General features: G+C 50.6%; 1 long non-coding RNA gene across 1 annotated transcript in view; it reads right to left on the bottom strand.

Annotated features, from left to right (window-relative positions):
• Positions 1 to 2,067: 2,067 nt before the first annotated feature.
• LOC109293126 overlaps positions 2,068 to 22,796 on the bottom strand; it is a 32,786-nt gene continuing 12,057 nt past the window's right edge. Inside the window, exon 3 of the long non-coding RNA XR_002096256.1 lies at positions 2,068 to 2,165. This is a non-coding gene — a long non-coding RNA (uncharacterized LOC109293126). The remainder of the gene's footprint in view (positions 2,166 to 22,796) is intronic.

Raw genomic sequence — 22,796 nt, 5'->3', positions numbered from 1 at the left:
GCTTCCCACAGGGAAAGTCTCTTTCATTGCAAGTTTCCTGAGTTTTATGAGAATCTCCTGGTCTTGTAGGGAGGGAGCAGTCTGTCAGAACCAGTCGAGCTTCCAACACTTCAGCAGTCAGGTGCAAACAACTGCAAGTCGGGATGCAGGATTGGACACGGGTCCCAAGACACATCTGGGCGGATTGGAGGAACTGGGAGCAAGGAGCTGCTCCCTGGATACCTGCAACATATCCAGCAGTCAAAAGTAATTGGGAAGGCTGAACCTTCTCCCATCTGATCTTAATTATTACCCTGGAGAAGTGGATAATCAGTGGAAAGGCATATAGAAGTCCTCAAGATGGTTTTACAATGGATTTTCACAATGGCTACGAATGGCTGGTTAATGATGTCCTGATCGGAAAGTTTGCCAGACTATCTAGGTCACAGTCCGTGGACTTACCCCATGTTCATGCCTCTGCAGATGGTTCAGGTGGGCATCCTAGTCTACCTAAAGCATCTGTGCAGTTTCATCAAAAGGCAAGGGGCAGAGAATACCCCTTCTAATATCTTCACAGCATGTAGCCACCAATCAAGCTCTCACAGGACATAAGGACTGAGTCTCTTTTTCAAGCAATAATCTGGATGAGGCGTACACTGACCTCAGCTATAAGGGCCATAGGTGAAGTCTGGAAAGTGGCATGAATTGATGTGTCGACACCTATCCTAGTCGTCCAAGAGGCAAAGTAGCTGCCAACAAGGACGGCCTTCCATGCACTGAAGAGATGAGAATCCATCATCTGGCAAGAAGACCCTTTCTGATCAGAAATTAGTCGCAGCACCGATGAACTCACTTGTCTGCAATTCCAAGAGAAATTTTTTCATAATTCATGAGATATCCTTCCTGAGGGAACAGGGACAAGATGCTGACGGCTTTCCTGGATTCCCTGCCTATTCAAAGCACGCAGCAAGGTGCTTCACAAACATTCCCAGCAGTGCAAATGGCCTGAAAGTTAGACCTCCATAATGACGTTCACGTGTTGCACATGAACCGGATGGATGGTTATACAGCAGCATGAACTCTGTGAGCAGAGATCCACAGCCCAGGCTTAAACTTGGCAAAGGAGCCAAGGGCTGCCACCCTGAACCTGAGAGGCCATGTGGAGCTGTAGAGTCTCTTTCAGCCCAGGATAACTGATGTTTCTCTGCAAAGGTTTGGTAATCCTCACACAGAGCTCCTGGGAGTACAAAGGCATTCAGTGTCCAGGATGCTGCTTCATCAGCTGACAATGAGCGCCAAGTGCCGAGTGCCAAGCCTGGGCCCTGCTGCTGATCCATGCCTCCATTTGTTACTTCCTGCATGGGTGATCTGGCTAGAGACACCCACAGGGAGAGTGACCTCTTCCTCCTGTGCAGGAGGGTCCAGCTGACGTATGGGATGGGACTCCAGTATACCCACTAGGATGACAGCAACCTGCCACTGGAATGGCCAAACCCTGCAGTCCCAACAGGAATGGCTTGAAATCAGCCCTGCAGAGCAGTCGGCAGGTCTCCCCGGGGTGTTAATTACTACCTGCAGGAGGCAGTTCTCTACTCCAAGATCACACGAGTATTTGCCCCACAGAAAGCAAGGCAGGATAGATATCTCCCAGAGGCAACCCTGGGAAATACCATGCTTTTCCTGCCGCAGCTTGTACTGATACCAGTAGGTGCTTCGGCACCAGTTCTAGTCCGTCTCTCTCAGCCAGGAATGGTGCCACTAGAAACGGTCTTCTCCCTGCTGCTCTGGGTGCAAGTAAGGAGTGGGAACTGGGTGCAAGTAAGGAGAGGGAACTGAAGGAGGATCATGGTCAACCTGCACTACATGCTGTCCTAGGTGCAGGGCACATGCACAGCCCCAGCGGATATTGCTGTTCTGAAGAGACTCAGATCTTGTGTGCAAGAGATGCAGGCTTGCCTTCTTCCAAGATCCTGCACTGTAGGACTCACTAAAATTCACCTTGCAACAAAAAAGGCCTAGAGAGGTATTAAAAAAAAAAAAAAAAGCCGCAAGCCAAAAGGCTGGTTCTAATTGTAACTCTTGGAAAGTCTGCAGCCCATGGCCCAGGCCCATTTCTGCTTACAACTATGGTGCGTGGTTTAGGATTGTAGGTCCTCTTTTCAATAGTAGGGGGATCTCTTCACACTCTGGACAGCACCACAGGAGAAAGACCATCAGCCACCCCGGCTTCCTAGAAAGACTCCTGGACTATCACAAACCTGTCCCCACCACATGGCCTCTGATTACCCACTTTAAAGAATCTGTTAGGAGATTTCAGGCGAGTTCCATCTGGGGCTCAAAGTGCAACTAAAATGCTAGGCCAACCAGGAACAAAAAAAAAATTCCCCACGATACTTCTACAGAGAGAAGCTTCAGTTCCCCACACCTCTGGTCTATCTCTTGCAGTATTATTTTCCACTGACAGGTAGAACAAAACAGTGTGTTCACAGACTCCATCCTGCTATCCATAACCTGAAGTCCCAATGAAATCACCAGGGGCCAGGCTCTAGTATTTTTACTCGTGTTACAAAAGCACCTTACTGTACAATTTGGGACCTTAACATCAGTGGAGATGCCCACGGAGCAAGGCTCCACTCAAAGTGTGAGGATAAGAAAATCCAGCCCTAGCAGAGCTGCCTGAGTGCGCACTGCAAAACTGTAGAAAAGTCCCTGGACTGATATTCAGATCTGGATCTAGGAGCCTCTACCCCAACTTCGGAGCAACTGAAGATTTCACCACCTTTCAGCCCATTACAGAGAAGGCTTTCTGCAAAATCCAACTCATCTGCCCAGATCCTTCAATGTTTTTTGTTTTGTTTTTTAATTTAGTGTCTCAGGCCAAATTAGCCAAATTGGTTCTGAATTCTGTTGATCGAGCAGAGCTCAGTCACCCAAATCTGTGTGGCACTACCACCAGCAAGTATCCTACCTCCCAGACTCTTTGGCCTAGGACTTCAGAGGCTCCCAAATCCTATGTGCAACCTCCAAGCTGGAAGGCCTTGGGGGTTCAGAAGCCGCCTGGTCAAAAGGCTCATGGAGCAAGCTGGAGGGAAAGCCTGAGAGCAATCCCCCATCACCATAAACTGCGTAACCAAGATCCTCGCATTTGGAGGCAGTTGTAGACTCTCATGGGGGTGCCTGCTTGCAGCACAGCAGGCAGGTCTCCACCCTCAACTACACCAAGTCATTCAAGGCTGGGAAGAAGGGGATCTCCCCTGCCAGGTACAGTAAAACCACCTGGGCCAACACCATCATCACAGTGGCTCCCCTGCCAGGTAAGTAGTTCTGCCCAGATCCTTCAATCTTTGGATTCAGGGCTTTGGCATTGCCCATTAGAGATGAAGGGTGGCTGTAAAGATCCAGATCTAGGTTCTGCAGCATGGGTTCAGTGGAAGGCGTATCACTCTCAAACCCCAGCACTACCAAGTTTCAGCTCTTTCAGAAGCCTCCTACTAGCTACACTTGTCCGAGATCTTCACTCTGGCTATGCAAACTCCTCCCCTCCTTGATAAGGGAAGGAGAAGATCATTCAGAAGCCTGGCTGCAGCCAGCAAAGCAGCGGGCTTTCACCTGCACATGTGCTTGTGAGTCAGAACTGGTCCTTCAGATAAAGGCAGAAACCTTCCCCCTACCCCCAACTACTACTTCCCTACATGTTTCTGCCAGCAGTTTAAAGGGGCTTTTTTCTTTTTCTTTTTTTTTTTTAGTCCTCCCAGTGGGTGGGGAAAATCCCTGGTGTCAAACTTCAAAAGGAAATCCTGAGTTCACATTGCATTCATGTTGAACTCTTAGCACGCTCAGCTCAAACCACAGACTTCTGAGAGTGCCCACGCCCAAACCTCCACTGCGCCTCGGAGCAGCACCAGGCAGTGCGTGTACCGAGAAAGAGAGAGAAACGCAGAGCGCTGCGCTCCGCGCCGGGGAAGGGAAGTGCGCTGAGGGCCCTGCTGAGTCACACTGGAAGGAGCACACAGACCACGCTGCTGGATGAGAGCGAGAGAGACAGACACACTAACAAACTTGCAAATGCCTCCTCTCAGGGAGGGAGGGGGAATAAAAAAAGATAGGTAAACTGGATTGAGACAGAATTTCAGCTTGGATCCAGGCCCCAAACTTCCCCAGAGTTTATTGGAAGGTTGGGTCCAGGTTTTTGACTGAGCCCATTGCAGACATAGGGAGCATCTGCAGAGTTTGGATCTCAAGCCAAGCATCTCTGAGTCCAAACCAGAAAGGGGGGGGTGGTATCGGGTGCCTGTAGTAAATAGAGTGAACCCCCCCATTCTTCACGAGGAAAGGCAACAAGTCTGTGGTAGAAACAACCATAACTTACCAACCTCTCTTGCCCCCATTGGCCTGGTGCTAATCCCGTTAGTGGGATAAGTGATCCACATCACAACATCCACTCAGACCAATCTAATCACTGCTAAAAAGCAGCAACCTTCCAGCATCAAGCTCACCAGCAAGACAAAGCTGCTACTCCCTCTTACCCTGCCAACTAGTGTAGGGCCTTTATCTCCAACACAGTCTTGTTTAAGACCGGCAGTTTTATCCAGGGGGGTTTCATTGGTACTAAAGCTTCAGAACATGAGACTGTCTCTCTAACTGGAAGTCAGTCTGACCAGAGACAGAGAAGGGCAAATCTGCACATCACTTCCACATGCCAAACCCAGCAATGCAGCTGTGAAGCCACTCCAGGGGCATCGCCCCACAGCTGCTCAAGGCCGCCATCTCCGGCATGCTTGAGAGCAGTCACGGGGGGATACTCCTGAAGTGGCTTTACTGCCGCATTTCCTAGCCTGGCTTGTGCAAGTGGGACCAGGTGGAGCATAGCCACTGTATAAACCTAACGTTGCTCCTGACTTAAGCCAACCAGACCCCATCTAGCAACAGATCCCCAGCCCGTGCCATGCCACCTGTCACCGATGCCTTGCTGAACTCAGTGCGTCAGGGGACAACGCTTCCGTTCTTACAGCGCTGCTGTTTCATACTTACCGCCTGACACATCCAGGAGGAGAACTTCTGAGAGCAACTAATGGCTTCCCTAACGATTAGCAGTATTATCATTTCAAGTGTCTGTTTTGGGCCTGTGACCGCAAGGTGGGCCCATGCGCCAAGAGTTTATTTCTTTGTTGTTGCTCCCAGACCTGCAATCTGAGTCTTCCACCAGCCCATCTACCCAGGCCAGGATGTCACGGCACAATGCCCCAGTTCTCTGCTTCTCTATCTACATCTACCTGGATTTCTAGCATAGGGATCTTAACAGTTCGGGGACTTTGTGTCAACCATGACAAGTTAAGAACAAGTCCAGGACAGGACACTCAGTCTTCAGCAGGATACTACCAAGCACCCCCCAACAGGAAGCACCCCAGGATATGATCTACCAAACAACCCATAGCTAGTGGTTTCTTTGATGCACAGTGAGAACAAGATGGGTTACAGAGTCAGGAGAGTAATCTCTAGAGACCCTACAGGAGAAAAAGTGTCCAGCTCCACCATGCTAGGAGTGCCCTGCTGGGATCTGAGGCCCGTCTACCGATGAGACATAAAAGGTCGCACCCTGTGGACATGGCAGAGACAGTCTCCAACCCTATATCCACACAGGAGGGTCAAGTCTACCCAACAAGATAACATGCAGTTATAGATCCACAGTGGAAATATGGATGTCCTTGCACAAAAAAGGAACTTAAATAGCCACCTTCTGTGGGGAGTCCATATGCAAGAAAGCAAGAAGGGGCTCATAGCAGGATGTCAAGATCCTACATGCCAGACAGAGTGATCCCAGCTTCATAAGACAGGAAATACAAGGTCTCTTTCTTCACTGTGGTTACTGCTGGGAGGACTCTTTAACCAATTCTTCACCTCCGTTTTCTTGTGCAGGGACCGGGACTTCCCTGCTGTGATAGAAGCCGGACTCGAGGGGATCGCCTTCAGACCTCAGGTTGGGGAGGACCGGGTTAGAGAGCTTCTGGAGGGGCTGGACGCGTTCAAGTCAGCGGGTCCGGATGCTCTCCACCCCAGGGTGTTGAGGGAGCTAGCTGGGGTTATTGCAGGGCCCCTGGCATGGCTCTATGAGCGATCGTGGTGCTTGGGCCAGGTGCCAGATGATTGGAAGGTAGCAAATGTGGTCCCCATCTTCAAGAAGGGGAAGAGGGAGGACCCGGGCAACTATAGGCCCGTCAGTCTTACCTCAATCCTGGGGAAACTCTTTGAGAAGATCATCAAGGAGCACATTTGTGATGGGCCGGCATCAGAAATGATGCTCAGGGGCAATCAGCATGGATTTATTAGGGGGAGATCATGTCAGACCAACCTGATTGCCTTCTACGATCAGGTCACAAAGGCCATGGATGCAGGTGTCGCGGTGGATGTAGTCTTTCTGGACTTCAGCAAGGCCTTTGACACCGTCTCTCACCCCATCCTAGTTAAAAAACTAGGCGACTGTGGCATAGATGCCTACACAGTCAGATGGATTGCAGATTGGCTGAGGGGTCGCACTCAGAGGGTGGTGGTGGATGGGTCATACTCGACCTGGGGGGAGGTGGGTAGCGGAGTCCCCCAGGGCTCGGTCCTGGGGCCTGCGCTGTTCAATTTCTTCATCAGCGATCTAGATGATGGGGTGGAAAGTAACCTGTTTAAATTTGCTGATGACACCAAAATTTGGGGGGAGGTGAGCACGCTAGCAGGGAGTGAGAGATTGCAGAGGGATCTGGATAGGTTACAGGGGTGGGCTAACAGGAACAGGATGCGTTTCAATACGGACAAGTGCAGGGTGCTGCACTTGGGCAGTAGGAACCAGCAGCACACTTACACAATGGGGAACTCCCTACTCGAGAGCACGGAGGCAGAAAGAGATCTTGGAGTCATTATTGACTCCAAGATGAACATGGGCCGACAATGCGAGGTCATGGTTGGCAGGGCTAACTGGACCTTGTCGTGCATCCACAGGTGCATCTCGAGTAGAGCCAAGGAGGTGATCCTCCCCCTCTACGCGACGCTGGTCAGGCCACAGCTGGAGTATTGTGTCCAGTTCTGTGCGCCCCATTTCAAGAGGGATGTGGACAACATGGAGAGGGTCCAGAGGAGGGCCACCCGCATGATCCGGGGACAACAGGGCAGACCCTACAGTGAGAGACTGCGGGACCTGAACCTATTCAGCCTCCACAAGAGAAGGCTGAGGGGGGACCTGGTGACCATCTATAGACTCACTAGGGGGGACCAGAAGGGTTTGGGGGAGACGCTGTTTCCCCTAGCGCCCGCTGGCATAACAAGGAGTAATGGGCACAAGTTGATGGAGAGGAGGTATAGATTGGACATCCGCAAAAACTACTTCACAGTTAGGGCGGCTAGGAGCTGGAACCAACTTCCAAGGGAAGTGGTGCTGGCCCCTACCCTGGGGGTCTTTAAGAAGAGGCTGGATGCCTACCTGGCTGGACTCATTTGAGTCCCGTTTTTGTTTTGGGGGTTTTTTTTGTTCTCCCGCCCTGGCGGGGGGTTGGGCTAGAAGATCTACTAGGTCCCTTCCGACCCTAAATCTATGAAACTATGACAGGCCAGGGGTTGCTCTGTCTGCCATGGAGGGGAGCTGTTCTCAGCATTAGACCTGCTGTAGTTTGTTGGAATGGGATGAGCAACTGGATAAGATCTGGGATTATAAAAATGATGCAAATATCCCACTATGCAGCAGGGGAAGGGATGCAGGCTGAGGCTTTCAGAAAAAGTCCTGCCTTTGCCTGTCTTTAGAGTAACCACAGATGTCCATAGCTTAGCTGTAGGGGCTAAAAAAAAAAGCACATGGCCACTGCTGCCCACAGAGCCATGGGTGTGCTTGCCCTTTCCATCACTACGCAGTGATTTGTGATAGATCCGCCATTTAAGTTTGTGACTCTTACTTTGGTTGTTTGTCACTTCCATTCTTGGCAGGTGCGGGAGGTGGCAGCATTCGTTCCTTGATGCTCTGTTACGGGCCAGACCTCAGCTGGCTGGACTCTGCCCGATTCTATTGAGGTAGCTCCACTGAAGTCAATTTACACCAGCTGAGACTGTAGTTGGCACGCCTGCGCCCTTCCTGCACATACACATCCGCAGGAATGCAGAGTCAATTCACTCCTGTAAAACAAACCAAGGGGACTAGAGAAGTTGGAAGGTTTTAAACGACATCACATACCAGAGGCAAGGGACCAGTGCCGCCCAAGTGAGGAAGTGCCATCTCCGAAAAGCATGGGAAGCTGCCCATCCCCTAAGCTAGCACATCACCCCCAACCAGGTCCTGCATTTCTGGTCACAGCATTTTCTGAAGTTGATGAGCTGACATTCAGACCCAAGACACCAACGTGTGGTCCCAAAATGGTAACAGAAGCAAAGAAACTAGCAGAGACAAGATGTGGTTAACAGGTACTCAAGGGTTGTGATGTGGTTTAAATCCAAAGCGTGAAACCAAAGAGGACTCTTTCTAAGAATTCAGAGAGTAAAGAAGCTGATGTTTCTGTCTTTCAAACCAGGTTCTGGATCCGTGCACTTCACTGTGCTCCTTTGCACAGCACTGTCACACACAGAGTTTTCTACCTGTGGCCTAGGACCCACTTCAATGCTGGGCAAGTTCAGTTTGCATTAAAGTGAAGGGGACTGGAAGGTGATCACCTCCTAGGATCATGTGCTTCAGTCTGTGGCTTTACCAGTAAAAGTGAGGCCCAGCATCCCGTCCTCCCATGCACAGAACAGCACTGAGCCCATTGTGGGCAGGCAGGATGCACTGTGGCCTTGGAGGAGAAAGACTGGGAGTCAATATTTAAGCTTGCCTGCTTAACAAGCCAATGGCAACCATGTTGGGTCTAATGCCCAGTCATAAAACAAGCCCATGCAGTAACGGCTGTAAAAACACTCCTTGCTTCTCAGAGCATTGGGTTTCCATGGCTGTCACTTCCAGGTGAATCCCCTTGCCACAGGCCAATGACTCCTCTCTGCAGCCGGGCAGACATTACCAGTTTAGGAGGCGTATGGCCAACTCCTCTGCTGTACATCCACCAGGCTGCAGCATTATACCACCCCACCCCTGCTAAAGAGCTGCTAATCATGGTTGATTGCATCCTTATGGACACACAACTGGGTGCACAAGGGAAATTACCCCTCTGGAAACAGACCCTGGGCAGCTCCAGGAACCAAAAATAGCCCACAGCTGCCCAGGAAGAGACTAGTCAAATGGGCACAAATCACGGAGACATCAAAGGGGAAACCACCCACACCCATCTCTGCTCTCACTGGAGAGTGCGTTTTGGAAGCATTTGGACAAATAACAGCAAGTTAGCCCAAATTACTGAAGAACGATCCTTCTCGCTGCTTATACCCACCAAGGTCCCTGCTCTCACATCACGGGAGGCTCCTTATGCCTTGGTGTGCCTGAGCCAGCTTAGATTGCGGAAGGCCCTGGGCAGGTTCCTCTGAGGGATTCTCAGTCCTCCCGTCCTTTTTACTTCACTCCCAACATTTCCTCTTCTCCTCTATGCCTAAAAAAAAGTGTATCTCCAGCTGGGATGGTAGTGGTCCCACTGAATGGTTTAACCGTTTTACTTCAGCATGCCGGGTTCCACCCCACAAGTCCAAGAGGGGCCCAATTCCCACCCCCGATCTTGGTGTTAGTAGCCAGTAGGGACTGGCCCAAGTTGGAAGCCTCAATCCTAACAGTCCCCAATCCCTGGAGGGTTGAGCTCCAAAATTCATGTCAGAGCTCAGTTACAGCCAGGAGTTAAAGATGAACAGGCACAACCCATAGCCCAGGCCTGGCTGGAGATACCTCTCAGTGAAGTAACATAATCGGAGTACCAAAAATGGCCCGTGGTTCCCCAACCAGTCGCAGGGTGGGTGGCTTCAGATGCTACAACGAAGGGGGACAGATGGTAGCTTTAAGAACCCGTTAGGGCCACACTACAATAGGCATTGTACAAACATAAAGCCAGTCCCTGCCTCCACCAAGGCCATCCTTTAGAACAGCTCATTAACAAGGAGGAATTGCCGGACTGGAGCACCCTGCATCCAGCCTGTCCGCTAGCCCGGCTAAGCCAGCCCCAGCTGCTTCAGGGTAAGCCACTCGGGAAGAGCGGGGATGAGAATAAGGGAAGAGCGCTCCCACTCAGACCCCAGCTCCAAGTGGGAGCAGGCTGTGGTGAGGCAGGGAGCTAGGCAAAGTCTCAGCAGAGGCACAGATAAAAAGAAGGAAATAAACAAGTTATCTGGAAGGGGGACAGGAGAGTGAGAGAGACCCGCCAGGATCCATTCTCATGTCCTCCTGCTGCTCCTGACAGCCTCCACCAAAGCACAGACAATTTTAGCAGCAACAGCTGGTCTTCTGGAGCTCATATTGAGGAGGACTGAGATAACCCTACAGCCTTAGAGAGCACCTCAGTGGAGAGGAGAGGAGAGGAGAGGGACCCAGAAGTCAGGACAGAGGTTTATGCTGCACGCTGGCTCCCACCCAATCCTGTGCTACACGAGCATGTTCACCAAGTTAAAAAAAATGCTGAGAGTGGGGAATTTCCCAAGCAAGCTAAAGATGAAGCAGTTCTATAAACACACAAATGCAGAGGCAGGCAGGCCAATAGCAGCCGGATCTAACAAATCTTTTAGGACTCAGAGCTAGATATGCTATGAGGGAAGGACAATCAGAAAGGTTCCCTATCATTTCTATATATATTTGCCAACCCCAACCCTTCCACATTTGACCATGCTTAGTCTAACCCTAGAATCAAATAATTCTCCTCCCTCTGTGGCATTTATATCCCATTTGTAGGCTTAAGTCTCTGATTATCCAGTCTATACATATTTAGTTCTTTTAATCTCCCCTTACAATCAGTCCCTCGAGCTGGTTATTTCTGCAGCTCTTCTCTGAGCTCTTTCCAAATTGCTTGCGTCTTCCTGGTAATGAAACACCCATAACCTGGAGGCAATATTTCAGGGGCTGTTGCTCCAGGGCCATTTAGAAGCTGATCCAAAACCCACTTAATTAACAGAAAGAGCCCCAAAATCTTTCTAAATGTGACTACTGGACTGTCTTAGAAACTAAGTACTAGACTTGATGGACCACTGGTCCAATGCAGTGTAGCAACTCTTGTGTACTGCAGCGCATTGCTTCAGAAGTACCGCATGCATCGAGCAGCAGGGCAATCTTTATCGAGGCCCCGCTTTCCAAAACCACGTACTGTTCACCACCATACACCAGTGCCCTCGTAAGTAAAGCAAGGGTCAGAGCTTACAGTCTCCCCCACCCCCCCGCCAGTACATCAACATTTCCATTTGCCCTTCCCCATCTTGCTTAGCTCAGTTCCCTTTCGTTTCTGCTTGTGCCCCTTTCCTACTAGCTCTGTACTGTTTCTGTGTAGGCAATACCTCCCATGCCAGTACCAGCAGCACCCTTCAAATTTAGCTTCACCACAAGGAACAAGGGCACCTGCGTTGTTTGTGACTTAACTATAATTTCATAAAGAAGGCAGGAAGTTGCTTTCTTGATGATGTGGTTAAAGGCCCTGGAAATGCACCTCAGCATTGAACTGCAGATTTCCAGAATAGAAGAATGCATAACTGCTACAGCCAAAGTCATTCATTTAACACAGGGTAAAATTAAGCAGACAAAGTATAGGGTACCTAGGTATGGTGGATGTCTTGGTTAAACAAAGCAAATTTGGCTGAGAATCCAAACCATCCAGAGCCCATGAGCACAGGATGCTACCCCCCATGGGCTCCCAAAGACTATGAGCACATGTGAAAACTATGTGCCTTCTCATTACCTTTCCTGGGCCTGGGTCTCCCAAATCACTACCGTCAGCCAGGACAACAGGACCAGTCACCACAAGAGTCAAGGTCACGCGCTTGAGAGCAACATTTCTTGGCAACTGGCCCACAAGAGTTCAGCACACGTATGAATCTCTGCACCAACACAAAGAGGCTCCTTCAACCAACTCCTCCTGCAATGCAAAGGTCTCAAGAGACTACTGTAAAGAAACCTGGCTCACAAACAGAGCAAACCTCACAAGCCCAAAGGCTGCAGAGGCCTGGCTCTCTGTCAGGTTAACAGGATGATGATCACCACAAGGCAGACTAGTTAGAGGCCTACAGCAGATTTGAAACAGAGACCCTGATTTTTAGGTGTGTTCAGAGCATGCCTAGTCCTGACATCCTACATCTAACATCCCAACTCTCTTCTCACTTCCACCGGGGGAGTCAGGAAGGTCTGTGCAGAAAAATCAGTGATGTTACACCTGTGCAGAACCAATGTCAACAAGTCCCAAGTGATTTAAACACCAGGCAGATGGCAATGGCAGACCAGAGATTGCTGAAATGCACCTGACTGTAGTGAGAAAACACTGAGACAGCATCTAGTGAACGGAGCTGCAGCCTTAGAGCCTGGAATTAGCAACACCCGTTTACTGCAGGGCCTAGGACGAGTCACCCAAGTGGTCACCCCCGCCTCAATTCTCCTACCCCATCAAGACAAGAAAACCTCCTCGCTCCCCCAAGGGCACAGGGCGTACAAGTCCGAATTTGAAAGTGAGCAATGCCAAGTGTGAGCCAAGTCTCTTAAGAAGCATCATGTGCAAGGTGATGGAGCCTTCAAGAAACAAGAACAGAGCATCCCGACGACAAGGAGGGAGGGGAAAAACCCAACCCTCAGCTGCTGTAAACAGACCTCAGTGGAGCCATGTCCGTTTGCATCAATTTTGGATCTGGCTCAAAATAGTTTTAAACTCCAGCTTAGAAACAGAAAAGGAAGTGAATAGCCAGGGATCTGAGGGTACCGTGCTACAGGGTGCTGGATGTTAGCAATTGCATTTAGCTTTGATGCTCATCTCTTTGCGGGATCCTGCTGTACATACTTACATGGCCAGTTAGGACTGGCCAAGCCGCAGGCTAGACCCCTTCCCTCAGCAGAAGGAAACAAGCAAGCTTGGAGTTCCTTCCTAGCACCGCGCGTCTCCGCTCCCCAGGGCTCGGAAGCACAGTACGAAGGGAGCCGATACTGCACTGCAACACCAAGCAAACGGCTAAAGCTTTCTGCTTCCCACTCGCCTTGGCACTGCAGTGCGTGCCAGGAAGGCAGAACCCTCTGCTTCCAGCTCCTTCAGTGCTGCGACATGTTGAGAGGGAGACAGACGGACTAGAAGCGGCTCCGCTTCCCAGCCCCCAAGCACTACGGCAGTGTGTTTGATGGAGCAGGGTCCTCCCTGCTTCCCAGCCTCAGGCCACTGCAACAGCTGGAGAGACAGGGCTCCTCCCTGCCTCCCAATCCCCTGGGACGGCAGAACCTGAAGAGAACAAAATCCTCAACTTCCCAGGCTTCGGGACAGCCACACCTGGAGGCAGGACAAGCTGCAGAGTGATCCCCAGCAACCACCAATGTCTTATGTCCACCCTGGTTCCCGGCAAGAGTTCAGTGGAAAAAGACAGTCCTCTGCTCACACACCCACCTGGGAGACCAGAGACCCAGGTTCTTTCCCTGCTCTGCCAGAGATGCCCTGCAGTTCCTTGGGCAAGTCACTTTGCCTCTGTGCCTCAGTTCTCCCCATCTGCAAAATAGAAATGAAGACTGCTTCTGCCATAAGGGAGCTGGGATGATTCATTCCTTAACGGATACCAAGTGCTTGAAGGGTCTCAGAAGGATGGTGCTAGACATTGCATATCATTACAGATAAGCAATAAAGATTTGGTGTAGATGAAAATAAGGCTGCAAGTCTCCTTTATAGCACTTGCAACATACAGGGGCCTTGGAGTGCAAAGAGTTTACACTTATTCTAAGGCTGCCCATGCAGGAATCAGGGGAAGCTTTGAAGTGCTAACACACCTCAGGTGACCCACCAGAACAAGTGATGTGGGGCAATGTGGGCCCGAGAGCCAGCTGCTGACCCATGAATTCACCAAGCACCCATTCCCCTTATGCATTTGAGGCACCTGCAAAGCCGACATCTAACAGCACTGCACACAGCTTCGCTATGCTGGCTGAGAGTGGGTTTAGCTTCCACTGGCATCCTCTGCCCTTCATTAAGAGGAGGCCTTTTCCTTTTACGCTGCGTACAGGTCATGACACTGAAGCATAGGACTGTACTGAGCACCCCAAAGTCTGGCCAGTTATTCACAGAGCACCACAAGCTTCGCTCCCCTTTGCTGCCTGCCAACATGCCTGGAGATTAGGCCTAAAGGATCAGTTTCTGTAGCCAGATAGTCTTAGGTTTCTGACTCTTGCGGGAGTCTGTGGCGGTGGCAGCCAGAAACCGGAAAGAGCTGCCACCACCTGAGAGGTAGGGCAGGCCAGGGGGGCTCTTGTCTGTTATGGGGGGCTCAGCCCCCCCAAGCTCCCCTGTAATTCAAACTCTGCCTATCACTTCTGCCACAAAACCCCTGCCCCTGGCTAAGTATACTGTGAGCTGGCGTGGAGACAAGCGACCTGGACCAGCAATCGTGGCGCACCGCCTCCCGGCCCACTCTGCCATTACAATCCCTGATCTTTTGTGGAAACCCTGGTAACCTATCACAGACCGCCAGGTTGCATGGACCATGGTTTGAAAAACATTGCTACATCCCATCACCAGCCCCACTTACCTCTTTCCCCAAGTCATCTGTGCATCTACCCCTCAATTGTGGGGAGGGCTAAAAGCTAAACTGGTTCCAAAAAAAAGTGCAATTGGTTTGAGAGCACGATTCTTCCCTTACGTTTCTGTGATGCTTTCTAGATAAAAATTCTAAAAAACAGGCTCTATTTGCTATACCCAAATTTAAGGTCTTTAAGTGCTAAGAAAATCCCCAACTCTGCCCTTCAGACCAAGGTGGGTTACTACTGATCGCATAAGGCCAAATGCAGCATGCAGGCCCATTACAGCAGAGCCTCAAGGTCCCGCTGACCCACGTACGGGAGGAAAACCAAGCCTATCCCAAAGAACTTACAGACCAAATACATAAGAGAAACAAGGGAAGGAATGCAACCATTTTACAAATAAGAAACCCGGGGGGAAAAGCCTATTTTTGTGAAGTATTTCAGCACTTGACTCCAATGGATTTCAACTGGAAGAAGTGATGCCGAGCTCTGAAATTGGCTTCCAGTTGGAATTAGGCACCAAAATACCATTGAAAACCCAGCCCTAAAAAGAGATTGAGCTAAGGGTTTGTTTGAGTGCGACTGCCAGAAGTTGGACGCGTTCACTGCAAGTGGCTAGATTAGAACAGAAAGCGTTTGACAGGCAATCAGGGAGTCCGCCTGCACGTCGTGTTGTTCCAGGGGAAAGCAAGAGAGTCGAAACTTGTTGTTTTTGCTGGGTAGAGAGGTTATCAACAGTGCTTCCACTGGAGTAATCCTCCCTCCCTCGAAGTTTATTCTCATTTCTTTGGTTGGGAAGGGATGTTCAGATGTTTCTGCAACTTTCCAAAAGAGAAAAGCGTTCTACTTGGGCGTTAAGCATTTGCATGCGCTCAAGGAAGACTCACAGCCTCATAGCAGAAAAGGGAATACAACACACAGCTGAACTGATTTGTGAATACATCTTAACCTTCAAGGTTTCTGAACGCATTCTCCCTCTCCTCTTCTCCCATAGCTTGATGTCGACGTTGACTACTTTGGCATTTTAAAAGCCAGAGCAAACGGAAACAGTCTGGGTTCTAATCGGAAGCAGAATACGTGTGCGAGGGAGCAGGGAGTTTGTCAGAAGCAATCAGACCGGGGGAGTTTGAGTAGAGCGCACCTCAGCAAGCCCTCCATGCCGCGCTCCTCCGAGGCTCCTGCTGCAGCACAACTATCACATTGCATTAGGCAGCCACAGTAGTGCCTGCTGGTGCGGTCTGCTTCTGAATGCGCTACGGCAGAATCGAGCGTGCGGGAAGGGAAGGCAGGGAGGGACAGAGAGGATAGCATGAAAGCAAGTGGCAAGGAGCAACAAGCCCAGAGGCAGAGACCTTGCAGGGGGCCCTGCTAGCCCCTGCACTGTCCTCCCCCAGGAGTCTGGGGACCCCTCCCAGAAGCAGGGTGGGAAATCTCCAAATTGTCATCCACGGGGAAGCTCCAGAGGACAAGTTGAATTGCGCAGAGTGCTGGATGGTAGCGGAGGCTGGGGAGCTCCTGACCAAAGACACTGTAGGCAAGTGCCCATTTCAAACCTCTCTGCTGGATGCACCCTGATGAGATCTGGGAGGGTTACAAAGAGCTAAGAGGATCTCGCAAAAACAACTACAAGCAATAAACTGCCTGGGACTCATTTATCTCCATTTAGAGAACAAAAGGCTAAGTCCTCCCAGATTGGGATTTTTGGGGGGTCCAGGGGGTCTAGTATTTCAACTCAATGCTTATCAGCTCACCGAGTTCTCTGCCAAGAGAGGGGGACTTCTCCTTCCCTTCCCCCAAAGTCTCAGAGACAAGCTGGCCCTTAGATACTGCATTACACGCTCCTGCCAGTCTCTGGAGCTCTCCTTTTACTGATACGCGCCTGAACCAGTACGCTGGCCCGTCTACTGAATGCAGTTTACAGCATCGCAAGCCTCGTCCGTGCCTAGACACCCCGCCTCTTCTGCGGAAAGCAAATCTCAAGGAGGCAAAGTCTCAGCAAATGCCTTCCTTGGTTCTTTGCTCAGACTCGTGACTGCATATCTAAAGATTGGGCTCCGAGGTCAAGGCAGTCCCAGCTCAACTTTGCCAAGTGCTTGCCTAAAGCAAGTGTCCTTCACATGGCATGAAAGATGAACAATAGGATAGCAGCAGGATGCTGAGTTGGTTTCTACTGACCAACAAGGGAGTTCACCCTGCTGGTTTTTCCCCTACGTGTCAGGCGCAAAGCTGGGATGACGACACTGTTAGTCCCCGACCGTCTAAAAGAAGGGCAAAGGACTCTAGAGACAGACTTTTGATCTTCAGGGAGAGGGGAGGTCACAGGGAAGACATCTCTGCCCACTCACTTGTGGACCAAGTCCACTAGCGAACCAAGCTGTTCAATTCCTTGTCCACAGATAAAATGCATCTTTTTCATATTGCTGTGGTCTTTAGAGAACTTGGATCAAATCCAAGCTGTGCTCAGTGTTGTACATACATCTAGTGAAAAAGTCCCTGTGGTTAAGGCTTTACAATTTAACTAGAAGAGAAAGCAGATCTTTGCCATATTTTACAGATGGGGAACCAAAGCAGAGAATATTCTCTGTTGCTCTCATTCCCCAAACTGGATCAAAGTGCTACTGAAGTCACAGAGAATCTTTCCATTGAGTTCAACGAGCTTCAGAGCAAACACTAAGCTCCAGCACTTTAAGGGCATGACTCCAGCTTGTGCACCTCTCTGAAAGGGAAGAGGCCTGCCAAGGAGCCCCACATGTCTACACGAAGAGCTCCCAACCCATGGTACACAAAACAGTACTTCAGGCTTCGATAACTATTTATTTTCCTACTTTATGATCAACTCTTGATAGGCCCCAGCCATCCTGCTGCCCATTAGCCTTTCAGTTAGGTCTGTGTCATCCATCACGAAGCCCAAATATCTTCTTTGACCGAGAGAAGAGTTGTGTGCAGCAAGGACAGATGAACTCTGCAACAGCTGATACTAACACCGAGGCATCCCAATAGGTTCATTGCAAGCGTGACCCACACCGACTGCATGCATTTGTCTGTCACTTCAATTCCTCCCTGCAGTGTGGCTACCATCCAGAACAGAAGACCCGCGTGTGAAGCTGTGCTAGACGTCCCCAGGACTGTACACTCGCTGTAACAACGCACAGTCCCATGCCTAGTCACCCTGGATCCTACCTAATCAGCACACCCGAATACAAACATCTGTGCCTCCCAAAATCCCTTATGCCACCCTGCAATCTGTGCACTATTTTCCAACTTGTAACATAGGGGCCAGAGACTGATGCTCTTCTTGCACTTCACAGCACTTTCTTCCATGTGCAAGCCCATGGACTTTAATGGTGCTGCTTGGGGAGTAGGTTGCTGCCCACCTGAGCAAGGGGCAGGGGTGGGGGAGATCTCCTCTCTGCTCTTTAAGGGTCCTATTGTGCTGCCCCCAGCTATCATCAGAAACATTTTACCGCACACGGTCTCCCAAGAAAATAGGTTGGAGATGCTGCAGTTTGAGTCAGACTAGCAGAATCCAATCCAACATTTATTTGAATGGCCAGGGATGTATTTTATTTTAAAACCATTAGCAGGATTGGTTTTGGGGGCCTGTTGTCCACTCCTAGAAGACAAGTTAGGACTCCACCCAGTTTTGTGCAGCAAGTCACTCCTGCTCCCTCATCAACAAGCAAAATCTATGCACTAAGTTTAGTGGACGAACGGCCAGAACAAGGACCAGATTGCAAGCTGCTCGGTGCCCCGAAATGGGACGCATCCCTCACTGGTAAAAGCAAAGTAACTGGCTTGGTCCCTGCAGAGGCAGGGATTGTTCAGCCACATTATACATCCAAGTATATATGCTTGGGTTCCTCTAACACGGGAGTCAAGCCAGTCACATGCCAAGAGCTCACTTGGCTCCTGCACTGGGGTGCTGGCTGGTCACATGTGCCAGGAACCAAGCGCCACTGCTTTGCCCATTTGCCCTGTCACACACCAGTGGCCCAGACCCAAGTGCGTCAGCTTGGGCATTACCAGCCAAGAGCTGGGTGCTCGGATGCCAACATTTCCACAGGTTCATGTGAGCATCCTTGACACGGGCACTGGCTGGACACAGGCCAGGCAATCCCCAGTGCTTGGATGTGGGTGTCTGGCTGGACACACACTAGGGCCCAGACATCCTAGGCATTTCGCAGACCAAATTATACCAGAGGCAGAACCTGCAGCTCCCAACACTAGCCAAGCGGCTCGGGAGAGCTGCAGTGCTGCGGGGGCCGCTCCATCCATCAGCAGAGACGTTTATTCCGCAGCGCTACCGAGCCCGCGCTTCCCACAAGGAAACAGCGGCTGCACTTTTTCCCCCGAAGGAAGCCTGAAAGCTTGCACACGCTCTCCAGCCACAGTCCTCCCCCGCCACGCACGCACACGCTCCTGGTGCCAAAAGGATGCAGCAGACGGGGTCCCTGGAGGGGGACGCTGGGATAGGGGCTCCCCTGAGCTGCACCCCAGGGAGCTCTGCAGCAGCCCAGCAGCATGTGCCCAGCGGGATCCCAGCAGCCAGGCGGGGTGGGCAGAGGCACCGAAACAGTTACTGCAAGTATCACAGAGCTGGTTACCAACAAAAGGGCAGGACTAGTGATTTTTATCTTTAAAAAGCCCGCATCCCGGGTTACGTGGCTGCGATAGGGAGCTGGCTTGGGCACAGCTGCTGTTCCTTTAAGGTATTTAACAACAAAGTGGTTGCACACCCTGGCTCCTCCCCGTGTCTGTACATTCCCTCAGGGTCCCCCCGCCCCAGCGCAGTGACAGCAGGGACCCCAGTTCAGGGGATGGACTACTGCTCCCAGGATTCCCTGCTCGCCCAGCTGCAGGGGCCCGGGGACTCTTGCTCCCTGCTGGGTAGTGTAGTCTTTAACTGACACCCTGCCAAGGGGCGCTGGAGGGACACGTCCTCCCCAGCTCCCGCAGAGCAGTGGGGACAAAAATCCTGCACTTTGCATCGTGGGGGCAGCACGCTTCCCGCACTTAACCCTTTCTTGGCCTCCCCTTCTCTAACCAGGGAGTGGGGAAATCTTTCGTTGTTCCAGTGCGAGCAGGGAGGGACCGAGCGCCCCCACGTCCCAAGGGTCAGAGGAGTTTTGAAATTCATAACCACCCTGACCCTGAAATACAGCTGCAGCTTGCCGACTCCGTGGGTGTCCCCACCTTGGAGCAAGCACCAGCCCCGCTGCCCACCAAGCGTTTAGGGGAGAGGGCTGGGGGATGCTGGAATGCTTTTCTGGCTGTATGCTGGGAGTCGGCAGTAAACTGCTGTGTGGTCCCCAGCAAAATGCTTTGCCTTGATTCATCATTTTTGTTGCAGTGCAAGGCACTATGCATGCATGCATGCACACCCTCCCGCCCCCCCAAAGAAGTTACAACCTAAGGCAAGACAAAGGACAGGAGGGAAAGAGATAGGAGGCAGGTTGTCCAAGGTCACATAACTGGTCTGACTGGAAACCTAGCATCTACTTCCACAGTCTTACCCCATTCACCCTCCCATGCCAGTATAAGCAGAATAATGCAGACCAGACTGGGACAAGTCTCAGCTCAGTCTTTGTAGAGCGCATTGATCTCCGTCAGTACAAGGCCTTGCATTCAGGTCAGAGACCGATTACTGCAGGTTTTTGGGTTACCACTCCTTTTGACATGATATCTCATTGTGAATTCCAGCCTTGCACCCAGTAACCAAAGCAGCTGGAGTATTACCTACAAAACAGTTTCATGCTGTTATTTTGAGCTCATATGTAGGAAGAAGATAAAGCTAGGTGCTTGCAGCTACATCACAGGTTCAGACCCACTAGTGTTTTTTAGCCAGCATCTCCCCCCTATTGCCAGAAGTAGGGCAAAGAGCCACCAGACTCCATTGCCCAGATCGCAGCATTGAGGCCAAAGGAAGGAACGGACACGCAGCCGCTCATCTCCACGTGGAGTACTGCAATTATTCCAACGCCTGATCTGTACCCTGCATGTCATGTACACTAATCTCCAGGAAAAGACTAAATCCCAGTCACAGGGCAGCACAGGGGAAGTTTGCTCCACCAGCCACAACACTGCAGATGTCAGGCAGATAAGCAGCCTCCAAGATCAGTCCCTGATTCCTCGTGAGTATTAGGAGCATTTTTAAGTTTGAATTGATGGACAAAAGATGCCCCCATTATGAATAGTCATGGTGCTTCTGCCAAGTGTTGAGACCCGCTTCACTCAGACCGTCAGCACAGACAAAGTGGAGGGCGCTAGGCTGTGCAGCAAACTTTCCTGTGGGAGATGAGGCTATATAGTCCCGTTCAGCCTCACGCATCACAGCACTTGGCCAAGTTTTGACTCCAGAATCCAGGGCAGCGTCTGAAGCAGAGATGGCAGCTTTATTAGTTACCTCACTGCAGCATTGCAGATGCAAATTCATTACCATTAGTCAAGGACTGAGGTTTTCAAAGGGAAGGGAAAGTTTACGGGAGGGAATTGTGTACATATTACTAGCTGTATGCGTGGCACTAGGATCCTGAAGCTGGAGGTGTGCAGACCCCTAGGCAGAGACATGGAATGACGTCTCATTTGGTTCCCCAGGTCCTCAGAAACACTAAGGCACCCTGTTAGCTAGTATAAGCATTTATTTGCAACACATGCTACTCTCTCTCTCTGTCTCTTATAGGGGCAGAAGTCCTGTAACTGGCTTTCTGGAGGGCAGACATACCAATGTCTTTACCCAAAAGTTTTCTTGAGGGTGCAAAGGGGGAAAAGGGCAGAATGCAGCCACACTCGGGGACAGCACATGCTGCTTTGGTTCCTACTGCTTTTTAAGTATAGAGTTAGTTTGCGGCAAGCAAGGATGCACAGGCAGATTTTGAATATCGTTGGCTTGACAACACTGGTGGCCAAGGTCCTGCTATTAGCCAAAGAACAGGCATGGCCCAAGTAGCAACAGTGAAAGCATCCCCTGCACTGCCCTGCTACCCTGGGCATGAAAAAAGGCATTCAAGACTCAATATTCAATCAACCTCTGCTGAGACTCATCAGGAAAGGGATCAAATCGGGCTAATTTCAGTGGTGTTTTTGTTCCCAAGACAGGCCCCACCTATGTTTGAAAGGCCACTGCTAAACACTGAAGTCTTTATCCAATGAAGACAGGAAAGCCATCCTGCCCAGGGGCTAGCACACTGGAATGGGACTCAGAGGAAAGAGAGGTCTACTTTATTTTGGAAACATGGCTGCTGAGCCATTTGCACCCATTCACTTCTGGGAAAGTATTAGAGCTCCCCATTTTAAGTCAGGACCAACCTCTACAGTCTGGTCCACCCACATATCTCATTACAGGCTCAGGCTATGGACAAATTTACCTTTTAATCATTTTTAAATGGTACAGCACAACCACTGTTACAATGCAACTGTTGCACTTGGGTGCCCCTATAGAGATACATGTTCACTAAAAATCACCATTTTTTTTTATCCTGAGGGTTCAAAAGGGTTAAAGTTGCATTGTATCCTACTCCTATCACTACCTAGGTGTGCAGATGTAGCAGTTGCATCATAACAGCTTGTATACTTCACTAGTGATACAATTGGTACATCTGGCTATGCTCTCAATTGCAAAAGCCAAAGGAGTGCAGAAGTGGTTAGTCAAGCCACAAGACATCATTAGATCCTGTGACCAGGTTTATGGAAAGGAGGGGGAAGGACGCTTTTCTGCGCGAGACATGCTCCAGCATCCAGCTCCTCTGATCTGTGGCAGTTATACCACTTCCCGGTTTGAAAAGCCCATCTGTACAGACAGGAAGGCAAGAGTATCCTGGAGTTGCTGGGGTGAAAGAATTAGCCCGAGCAAACTCCATGCTGATGAGAAGTACCAGCTCAGCACTCTCCATTTATCTTCAGAGAAGCTCCCCTATTGCTTTCTCCAATGGAGCTGGAGAAAACTTTCTAGAGGCAAAAGGATTGCAGCCCTCAGCTTATCTGCTGAGACACCCAACAAAGGGCCCTGCACCCTCGTCCTCCAAATATTAGCATCCCGGCGCTGTTTCCTTTGGGGTGGGAATTTCAGAATTACCCAAGAGTTGAGCTTTCCCTGACAGTTGAGTGCCAGAAGCCCAGAAAGACTATGGGAGGGTGGGGGGAAACACTCCCTTTTTGCTTTCAGGTCACCATCTCCAAACTTTACTTGGAGCCAACACTCCTTAAAAAA

This window comes from Gavialis gangeticus, unplaced genomic scaffold (genome assembly GCF_001723915.1).
Source record: "Gavialis gangeticus isolate Ggan-Ray unplaced genomic scaffold, GavGan_comp1, whole genome shotgun sequence".
Taxonomy (NCBI): domain Eukaryota; kingdom Metazoa; phylum Chordata; order Crocodylia; family Gavialidae; genus Gavialis; species Gavialis gangeticus.
Note: the sequence above shows the minus strand (reverse complement) of the source record. Positions and strands in the feature narration are given on the sequence as shown.